The sequence below is a fragment of the Dermochelys coriacea genome, chromosome 10 (genome assembly GCF_009764565.3).
Source record: "Dermochelys coriacea isolate rDerCor1 chromosome 10, rDerCor1.pri.v4, whole genome shotgun sequence".
In the NCBI taxonomy this organism is placed as follows: domain Eukaryota; kingdom Metazoa; phylum Chordata; order Testudines; family Dermochelyidae; genus Dermochelys; species Dermochelys coriacea.
In genome coordinates this window covers 13,304,877-13,315,922 of record NC_050077.1, presented here as the reverse complement: position 1 = coordinate 13,315,922, position 11,046 = coordinate 13,304,877, and the positions used below count along the sequence as shown (strand labels likewise).

General features: G+C 42.4%; 1 long non-coding RNA gene across 1 annotated transcript; it reads right to left on the bottom strand.

Moving 5' to 3' along the window:
* Positions 1-4,519: 4,519 nt before the first annotated feature.
* Positions 4,520-7,892, bottom strand: LOC122456029. The gene is made up of 3 exons (XR_006274638.1): positions 7,721-7,892; positions 5,937-6,075; positions 4,520-4,631 (listed from the first exon to the last, which is right to left on the bottom strand). It is a non-coding gene; the product is annotated as an uncharacterized LOC122456029 (long non-coding RNA).
* Positions 7,893-11,046: the final 3,154 nt, after the last annotated feature.

The window sequence follows — 11,046 nt, the reverse complement described above, 5'->3', positions numbered from 1 at the left end:
GGGGCAAAGCCAAAGCCTGAGCCCTGCCACCCCAGGTTGGAGGACAAAGCCGAAGCCCAAGGGCTTCACCCCTGCCAGGGGACCTGTAACCTAAGCCATGTCACCCATGGCTGAAGTCCTCAGGCTTCAGTCCCGGCAGTGGGGCTCAAGCTTTGGCTCCAGCCCTGGAAAGTCTAAGCCAGACCTTGTGACCCCATTAAAACAGGGTTGCGCGACCCACCTTGGGGTCCCAACTCACAGTTTGAGAATTGCTGATCTAGTAAATTTCTTCAAGGTTTCTGTAGCCATTTGTAGCTTCTACCGAAATTCTACTAGGTTACCCTCCCAGATATGCTCCAGATGTCAGCGGCGGAGGCTGTAGAACTGAGAAAACTTGACTTGTTTACGTGATTTGAGAATGGCCTTAGAGGGAATGAGCAAACACTGGAAACCGACATAGGTAGTTCTGTCTCTGACAATACAAGTCTGCTTCATCGTATAAATGAAAGAGAGAAGAGATGCCTCTTGAGACCCACACTGGCAGCTGACTATAAAGAGCTGATGACATGGACAAGTAATCCAATGCCATGCACACATTTATGGATTTCTGTCCTCCTTGGGCTGGCTAAATGAGAGAAAACTTTCTTCTTGTTCTCCACACAATAGATAACTAGTCTGACTTTTGGAACCCATCCTTGCAATCGGTTTTGAGTGAGGTCTGACACATTGTTCCTGTGTCAGCTGGACAACTGGGATCAGGAAACCAGCAGGAGGAGGGGGTGGGCTTTGAGGTTTGTTCTGTTCTGTACTCTTGGCTATGGCTGTCACCTCTGCCAGAAAGTGCTCTTTTTATCTGTCATAGTATTAATGAATCGTGCTCTAATTCATGTCTAGCTCGGGCATCGTTCTGTGCTTGCATTTGCCTGCTAACACCTATCTATGCATATCCATCATCATATCAGCTCTCAATGCATACGTTCATTTTTATTTGGCCACCCAATAAAGTTTTAACCCCAAAATGTATTTATTGCATATAATCTACGGAATTGAAGTCATTTAAACAGGACACCGAAAGTTGCTTGGAGACAAATCTCAGACCTCAGAGAAAGAGATTTGTCCTACTAAATTGAGGCAGATTAACAGCCCAGGTAATTACTCCAGGTCCTGGGCAAGCTTGTACAGCCCACACTGCCTTGGCTTCTTTGCTACCAGTATCCAAGCTTTAAAGCTAGCTGCGGTTGTGTCTATACAATCTACAACCATATCCTGTGATTGCAGTCCACGCGTATCTTCAGATTCACAGATGTGACCGTTATGATCATCTAGTTTGACCTGGATAACACAGGCCAGAGAATTTCAGCCAGTGTCCCTACACAAACCCCATTCTTTGGGCTGAAGTAAAGTATGTCTGTAGGAGAGGCATCCATTGATGGCAAGCGTTCAGTAGGAGGGCCTCAGCCTTCTGCACCAAGGGTGAGCATGCTAGGACTGAACCACTCTTTCCCTTTCACCTACTCCAGGATAAGTTATCCCTCCCACCTCTGATGAGAGACTTTCCTTCCACTGATACATACAGGCTCCTAGTGCCCGGCCTACCTAACCCTCACCCCCAAAGCCTGCTTGCAGGCTGTGAAAGAAAGGACCTTTCTTCCTAAGGAGACAAAAAGCCTCCTGCTTCCCATCAAACTTTTGTTGCTATTCATGCAGCTTCCCTACTTGGAGCTGCTGTGGGCTCTGGGCCAGTCGCTCTCAGCTGTTGGCAGCTTTTGCTGGCCTGCATTACTTCTCCTGGGCTGGGGATCCCAGTCCTGAGGGAGGCGCCAGAAGGAGATGGTCCATGGTGGACATCAGGCCAAGGGAGAGAGTTCTCGGAAGAAGGTAGGCAAATCAAGTCAGGGATCACTCAAAGCCTGTCCCCTCAGCTTCCACAACGGCTCCCTCCCTCCCTGCCACAGCGCTCCTTAGTGACACCCCCCAAAACCTGGACTGAAATCCTTGCCCCACTGAAGTCAATGGGAGTTTTGTCATCAACTTCAGTGGGTCTAGATTTCATCCCTGGGATTTAGTCAGTTTCAAAGTGATATCCATCTAGGGATACACTGGTTTCCAAACAATTGAGAGACCACACAGTCTAGTGATTAGCGCAAGAGATGGGGATTCAAGAGGCCTGCATTTTGTTCCCAGTCGGCTCATTGTGTGAGACAGGTCACTGACAGGCTCTGTGACTCATTCTCTGCACCTGTAAAACACTTGCCTTCCCAGGGTGGTATGCGGGTGTATTCGTTGGTGTTTGTAAAGCGCTTTGAGAGCCTGGGGTTGGAAAGTGAAATGATTTATGTCTCTCTCCTCTCCTGAACAGCAGCCTTCAGACTCTATTGAAGCCCAGGCAATGCCTCCCACACTTGACTCTTCTGAGGAAGTGAGAGGAGCCTAGTGAGATCAGTTGTTTATAGAAAATTTGCAGATTATGTGATGCAAATACATCAGAAATGACTGAGATGGACTATTAACCAGAGCCAGCTGATCAGCTGGTAATGTTAGGGGCAGAGAACAGGCTCTGATTTACAATTTTTTAAAAAATGCATCACACTTCTGATGCTCATCCCTGTATCATCCGCATATGGGTAGAATGCATCACTCTACAGCCCTCAGGAAATCAGAGGGTGGGGTACATCTCTGCACGAAAGACTCCTCTTGTGCATCTTCCATCCAAATTATGGAAAAACATTGATTATAACTCAGCTACAGATCTGACAGAAAACACCTGCTCATGAGCCTTCGAAGTGGGTGTAAATACAATCTCCATATTCTTCAATGGACTTCAACTTTTCACCTCCTCTACCTGCACAGTTTGTTGGTCAAGTGCTTGTGCCCTGCATTGCAATGTAACATTTCTAAGGAATCTAGTTTATCTATTGCTCCCCTTTTGGCCACAAGATGGCACCAATATCCTACAATGGCATTGACTGACAGCTCAGTCTTGCAGTCCTTACTCAGGAAAAACTCCCATTGAGCTTTGCAAATAAGGTTTGACTGAGGACAGAAGGACTAAGCCCACAGGGTTTTAGCCATCCATTGGAACAAAGCATATACAAATTAGCTTACATGAGAGGAAGGCTAAGAACGTCGTATGTCCTATTTTATCATTAACCAAGAAAAATTCAGACATTACTCAGTGGGTCGGTTCCTTTACTTCCTTCTCTTACAAGACTGATCATCAACAGAGGAACTCCTGTCCCAAAGAATTTGCAATCCATGGGCTAGACTGTGGAGCCTTTACTCACCCTGGTGAACATTTATTTGCATGAGTAGACCCATTGGCTCCTCTATGGCTTGCACAACCTAGCACTGAATGAGAAGAGAGCAACAGAGGATGATGTGGACCAAGGGATGAAAAAGAGCTGCGAGGTCAATCTCCCCTCAACTCTTGCATGAAACGGAATTTTCCGCTACGTGATTCCCTCCCGTATGTTTATCTGCTCAAAGACTTTGAGTGACAATCTCTCAACCTCATCCCCATTAAAAAACCCTATCTGCTCTCTGTGCTGGCCTTACACCCAGCATTTAAAACAGATTAAAACATTCCATACTGTACATGAGAGCCATGTGTGTGAATAGAGAAATGGACATTGGCATCTCCGCAGTGCCCACAGCCAGGTAAGGCATTAGGGATCAAAACCATGGAGGAAGCTGTAGCAGGAGAAAAGTGGATAAACAGGGTGCTCCTCCCTCTGTGTAGTCACCCTTCCCCTACTGAAAAAAATTCTGTGGGTCCCATTAGCAGGGCTGGTTGGAACCCGGAATGCCGGTTCCAGCGAAATCCCAAAATTAAAAAACAAACAAACGTGTGGTGCAGCATTGAAATGAACAGTCACAATTTTAAAATTTCTGATATTTTCATTTAGAAAAACTGAAAATGACATTTTTCGAAAGGAAATTGACGAGGCTCCCTTAGCAGCCTGGATCTCCCAATGCCACCTGACAGCAGACTACCAAGAAGCCAGGAGCCTTGAAGCCCTGACAACACCAGCTTGGGCTGGGCTCCCAGGGCTCTGCAATAATGAATATTTAGGAATAATCTACATTATAATATTTTAATAGCAGTGGGAAATAGCATATATTTGAGAATAACACAATATTTGTGTATGTGTCACTCCTTATTCCAAATAAAGGAATAACCCACAGCTGGGGTCCCATTCTTTTCCAATCACTTAGAAACCAGGAAAACATTTTGTGTTAAGCCACATATTTGAAATATAAAGAAAATTAGCCAATGCCCTGATATTTTCAGTAATTATCTGGCTGGGATTTTCAGTGGGAACTGGACTGTTCCTTTGAAAATCCTACTCTGTGTGGTCAAATATATTTTATACATATCCAGTATTTGCAAGACAGACTGAAACTTCCATGTATATTATCATTTGTCAGAGGATCTGGTTTCTCTTAAGTGGAGCTAGTGGGAATGTTCTATGCAATCTAAGATAAAACAATAAAATAACAGATTTTTTTAGTAAAGTCTCCAGTTCACTCACTTAGACTAGCACAGGCTGACTGAGAGCGTGGTCTCACAGTGAATCCAACCTCAGCAGCGAAGTCCAACCCAGATTCTGTGACCGCAGGCAGGGGCTGAAATGTAAACTTCTGGAGCAAGCCTGTGAAGAACAGAAAGAGCTCCATCACAGCCAGGCTTACTCCAATGCAGTTCCTTCACTCTGCAATGTCAAAAGCCTAATGTTTAACAAACAGTGTAATTAGGAAGTAGATGTGGGGGGTAACCACTACTCCCTCTAAGCAAACGGCAAAACATTGAATGCACAAAAATTTGCACAGGAGCACAATTTGCACAGAAGAAATTTTTTGCGCACATGGCCTGTCAAAAATTAGAGGGAACATTGGTAACACAACTTACTGTTACAGTTATCACATGCTTCATTGATGCACCTTTCTGTGATACTATCAACATTGTTGCCTTCAGGATGACACTTTCTGGTAACCCACTCAGAAGAGTCTCCTATAAACAACCAAACGGTGCATCTGGGATCTTCCCAGGCCTCCACTCTCGTCATGTTGTTGTTTCCAGGACTGCTCACTAGTGGAATGGCCATATTATCTCTAATGTAGAAAGTAACGAATGGCATGTAAATGCAGGACATTTCCAAACTCTGGTGCCGCAGTGAGGTTCCTAAATCCTTATTTAGACCCCCTATCTATCGGGGATCGATTTATTGTGTCTCGTCTAGACACGATAAATCGATCCCCAAATTGACGCCTGTACTCCACTTCGGCAGGAGGAGTAAGCGGAGTCGACGAGGGAGCCGCCGCAGTCAACTCGCCACCATGAGGATGGCCAGGTAAGTCGAACTAAGATACTTCGACTTCAGCTACGTGAATAGTGTAGCTGAAGTTGTGTATCTTAGTTTGAACCCCCCCACCCCCCACAGTGTAGCCCAAGCCTAAGGCTGTTATAGTGCTCCTGTTACCATAGTACCTGAGTGCCTCACAATCCTTAAGCATATTTCTCCTCACAACATCCCTGTGAGGTAGGGCAATGCCGTTATCTGCACTGTACAGAGAGGGAGCTGAGACTACATGACATGCCTGAGGTCACACAGGCAGGCTTTGGTGGAGAAGGGAACTGAACCCAGGTCTCTTGAGTCCCACTCTAGCATCCTAAGCATGGAACCACCCTTCCTCTCTTGAGTAAAAGTGGCCTGATGCTCAGAGGTGCAGAGCCCACACAGCTACACTCTCATCACTACATAGGTCCTATGGGAACAAGTGTGTTGCCGTAATCTCTATGTAACTGTGATAGGAACTTGCTGTGGACATCGCTAAACCAGTCCTGATGTAAATATAGGGATCATTATTAGCATAGGACCGAATCCAGCCAGACAATGGTACCTCTTGAGGGGTACTAGGCATGCTGCCTCCCTGCGGGATCAGGCCCTTTTAGTTACCTGTGGAGAAAAGCAGGAAAGCTTCTGTCTTTGTAAACTTTCCATCAGCATCAAGAAAGTGGTTGGGGTTCAACTCATTCGGTGTCTCCTATGGCATTAGCAGCATCCAGCTGAGCAAAGGAATCCAGGTTGTTTGTCCCTGGGACACAAACACATTGCTCATTAGCAGGTGTCAAACTCACAAACTCCGGTTATCTTTGCACATTCAAAGGCCGAAAGCGATATAGCAGGGGAGCGCTTGCATTTACTTGGCCAGTCAGAACTAGAACCATGTGAGCATGGGAAATGGCACCTAATCTGCAATGTTTTACAGCTCTCTCCAAGGGCCCTGGATTTATGAGCCAAAGTTCACCTAATGAAAGCCAGTGGTGTGCGTGTGTGTGTATACACGTGCATAGACTGATCTACCTTATTTTATATCTATGTAAACACACACATACATAATCACACTAGGGGCTGATCAAATTTTTTCTGATGACATTTTTTTTCCCATGGAAAATTTGGCCTTTGATTAAACGATATATTTTTGGGAAAAATGTCATCTCCCATGATGCACCATGGCCACATGACTGCCACGATGTACCACCTCCCCTTACCAAGAGGGGAGACCGTGGGAGTCCAACCAGGGAACCCAGCCAATTGTGGAGAAAGTAAGTTTTAAGCACTCACACTACAACTCCCAGGAGACACTGCGGTGACATTTCAGAATTGAAATATTTCAGGGTTTGGCTGAAATATTTTGATTTTTACCAAAAAAACTTAAGTTTTCAGCAGAAAAAACATCAGTTTTCCAACCAGCTCTAATACACACATATAACATTCTCGGTCCTGACACAATCCAAACCTTGTATCAACCATACACTACAAGGCTTAGATCTGTCTCTAATGACTATAGAAACCAGGGTGAGGCTTCAGCCCCATCAATATTAGTTAAAGGGCTGGGATATGTCAGGACAGGAATGTTATGCAGGAATTGCAACAAGGTTGGTTGTCAGTAGTATTGGACTGGCTAGTGTGATGTGTATATGTATCGCTACCGTCGCCTGGATAAAACTAGAAACCTGTGTGTTATAGGCCCTGCACTGCTATCAGCTAAAGGAGTTTCTTGTTTAGCTCAAACAGCTTAGGGGCTATGTGATTTTTGGATCAGGAGGACCTGTGTTTTATTTATGTTGCACCTATGAAGTTCTGAGTGGGCAGCATAGTTATATTGCAAAGTTCCTAAAGGTGGCCACAGATGTTTTGGTTCTACTGATCTTTGCTCTGCATTTCTGGACAGTAATTGCAGGTTTTACTCCTTGCTGTAGTCTCATGAAATCATTATCTTCTGGTGAAAGTGCTAAGGGAAATGATATGTTCTCATGAGCAGTGTAATTGGGCACTTTCATCTTTGTGCAACTAGTAAACTGATCTCTATTCCAGTGTCCTTAGGGAGGTATATGATGATCTTTAATGCTCAGAAAGAATGAGATGCTTTGTCTCTGCCTCTCCAGTAATAAAGGATACCACCTGAGGACATGTTTTGCACAATTATGTCATGTGGCATAGCAAATTCTTTGGGTTGAGTTATCCAATTTCTTGCTTTTCCTGCAGGGCCAAATTTTAACAGCTTGCAAAGATGTCTGCTGGATATGAAAGATGTGTAGGTAATGTAATTATTTTCATATAGAACTTGGTAGGACGTACTCATTAGATAAACTACCCTCAGTGTCTGCATATCACATGTTAATGGAGCAGTAAAATACCTATTGTTTGATCACTAAGTCTTCGATGTAGCTCCTTACATTGTTTTCATGAATATCTTGTCTGCGTGTCCTGATGTATTTCCTAAAGACCACACATCCCTCTTCTGCTTTTCTGCATAGCATCTTGTGGGGTTTGAAAAGACATCTAAGGAACGGTAGAAATTAAATAACTGAAAACAAAACAAGATCAAAACAGAAATTAGATGTGCTAATTATATTGCAAAACTCAAGTGTTCTGATAGAGAAGCCATGCATATGGCCATCAAAATGACACATTACTGAAGTTTTGTCCTTTTTGGTAACTCAAGCTTTCCATGTATAAAGTGTGTCTTATTAAAGAATCTCTAAAGAAATGAATGGAGCCTATCAGGCTTGTCTAGACATAGACTATAAACATTAATTAAAAAATACAATTAAGGGAAAATCACAGAGAAACTGGTGAAACAATGAAATTACATTTTAAAAGAGGTAATAAAACAAAACGATAAAGCATCACACTTATGGGGGAAACCCCCACAAAAAATCTTAAGAGCCAAATGTTATGTTTCAGAGTTATTAGATCATCATTTTTAACTTTCACATAAATTATAAATCAATTACACTCAATTACCCAGCAGCATTAAATTTCACATCACAATAAACCGTTTCATTTTATACACCACATTGCTATGTTATAATAAACCAGACTCCAAATAAAAATCACAAATCTCATGATCTTCCTTTTGCTAACTGGTTATAATTTTTGATGTTTGCTGCAGAATCCGAGCCTGCAGTAAACAAAAAACAGATCCAACAAAAATGGAAGTTTCTAATCTTTTTTGCTGCAACAAACTTTCATACACAGAATAAATTCAGGAGTGCTAATTCTCTGTCATAACAACCATTTAGAAGACAGTCTCCGTACTAACAAAGCAAAAATGTGAACTGTTTCTTCTAGCCTTCATACCAAAGTATTAAACTTAACATTAGCTGCTTGACTGTGGTTGAAAGTTTAGTTAAATCCAGATGGAATGCACTTTTTATGCTGCCAAAGTTACAGGCAATGGAAGCATCCACAGCAGGGTGTACTGTGGACTAATACAACCTGCATTCACTACTCTGAGACCTTTATCGGGATCTTAAAGGTGACCAACAGACTCAAAGTGCCAAATCCCAATAACATTTAAACTTGTGCCAAATTGCCCGAGTAGCTAGGCTAAGAAAATCAGTTACTTTGGGGCACTCGCACAATATTCAGCAACAAGTTATTTATTTAAGTAAATCTTCCTATTTAGAAATGAGTCACCATTCAATAGTTTTACTAGTATGTTTTAAAAAGGAAGAAACTCTGAGTGCCACTTTGTGGCCTTTCTCTTCTGTCTCAGACTGTAATGTCTCTTGGCCAGTGCTTATGCTTAGCGCATTCTCAGTCAGCACTTAACAAATAAGAGTAGCCATACTAATAACAACAAAAGATTGGCAGAATCCAACACAAGTCTCCCACCAAAGTGTTATGCTCTTTTTTGACAAACAAGGGGCAGGAAACTTTTTCTAGGATAGCTAGAAAATGCTGAAGGAAGGACAAGGCCCAACTTAAGATTCTAACCCTACAATCAGATCTGTGTTTGTGGATTCCATTCACGTGGAGAAAAGTTGGAATCACTGGAAAATGTTTGGTTCTTTTTTTCAGATTAGATGCATGTGGGTTCTTATCCTGCAACTGGATCCGTGTGTGGATTCCATTAACATACAGAGCAGAGTCCTGTGAACCTTCAAAGAATTCCAAAGAACCCACCCACCTTGACACATTGGCAGGACTGAGGCCTAAATTATCTTGGCATCAATCTAAAAAAGAATCAAGCACTTTCTATTTAGATTAAGGCTTAATCCTTCTCTCCACTGAAGAGGCCACATCAGCCTCACACAGTTACTGCTATCACGTTATGTCTTCAGTCTGCTATAAGAATCTGTGCTTTGCAGCTAGCAGTAGTATATGCATTTGTGTTTCATGAATGAGGAACAAACAAACAAAAAAACAAAACAGAGGACCTTAAGTTTAACTTAACGTTAGGTTCAATATCCACAAGAATCATCAAAAAACCCCATCAGTGTTCAAAGTCTGCATGTCCCACCAATGCAGAGAATAAATTAGAAGCAATATGAACACATGAAACATATGGAGATCGAAAAAGGACCGTACCTTCATCTGTGAGTCTTTACAGAGTGACAAATGTTGGGTCTTTATCATTGAATCTGACCCCACACAGCATCCAAGGTGATGTTGGTGGGAGCAGTGTTAAATGATCTTATTTTAAAAGGTTCAACTAAAACAAACAAAAGCATAAACATACTCATCATTCAACAGCTGGATAACACAGTGGTCTGTACAGCAGTGCTGTAAATCAACATGAAACTATGGAGACTGGAAATAAGGCATAACGTTTTGAGAGTGAGGGTAATTAATCATTAGAACAATTTACCAAGTGTTGTGGTGGAGTTTCTATCCTGGACAATTTTTAAATCAAGTTTGGATGTCTCTTCTCAAAGATCTGTTCTAGGAATTATCTGGGGGAAGTTCTATGGCCTGTGTTATACAGAAGACGAGATTAGATGATCACATTGATCCCTTCTGACCTTGGAATCTATGACTTTATGAGACATTTAATCTACAAATTCCCACCTCTCCTTTGAAGATTTGGTCATCATAATAAGAAAATGAAACTCTCCAAGAAATCTTCCTTCTGTCCATTTTTTTTAACCTATTCCGAGATCCCGCACATTTGATATGATGAATCTATGTCACTCTCCCTAGGTCTCCAGAAGAAAAGAATACACCTCCAGGAAGGATCCCATGTAACACACTTAGCAGGACTTCTACAATAATATTTATATCATAGTCCAGTTAGCTGGATAGTTTTGCACAAGAAACTCATTACAGTAACATAATTGGGAAATAAGTTGAGAGTTATAAAGAGGAGTTGTACCAATGATAGCACTCTTTATGCTTTTATTATAGGTGGAACTGATAGTGCTGCTGATAGTTAAGATTGACACCTGACACTTTTCATTATAAGGCCCTCTTTTCAGTTGCTTATAACTGAGAAATTAACATTTCAGGCTGAAGTTTTCCTTGCTACATGACTGCTTCAGGCTGAATTTTTCTGGGGAAGTTTCAGATTCGACAGTTCAGATGTTTCAGAGAACGAGATAAGGGGAAAATATGTTGTTTTGTCATGTTAAAGAAAACCCATACAGCTGTTTGAGAAATCCTAGCAGCTCCATGCTTGAGGACACAGACTTGACAGGAGAGCTGCCCTGCTAGCAACAATGTGCCTTTTGCTATCCCCATGAAAATAGCCCCAGATTTGGCCTTCACCAGCCCCTCC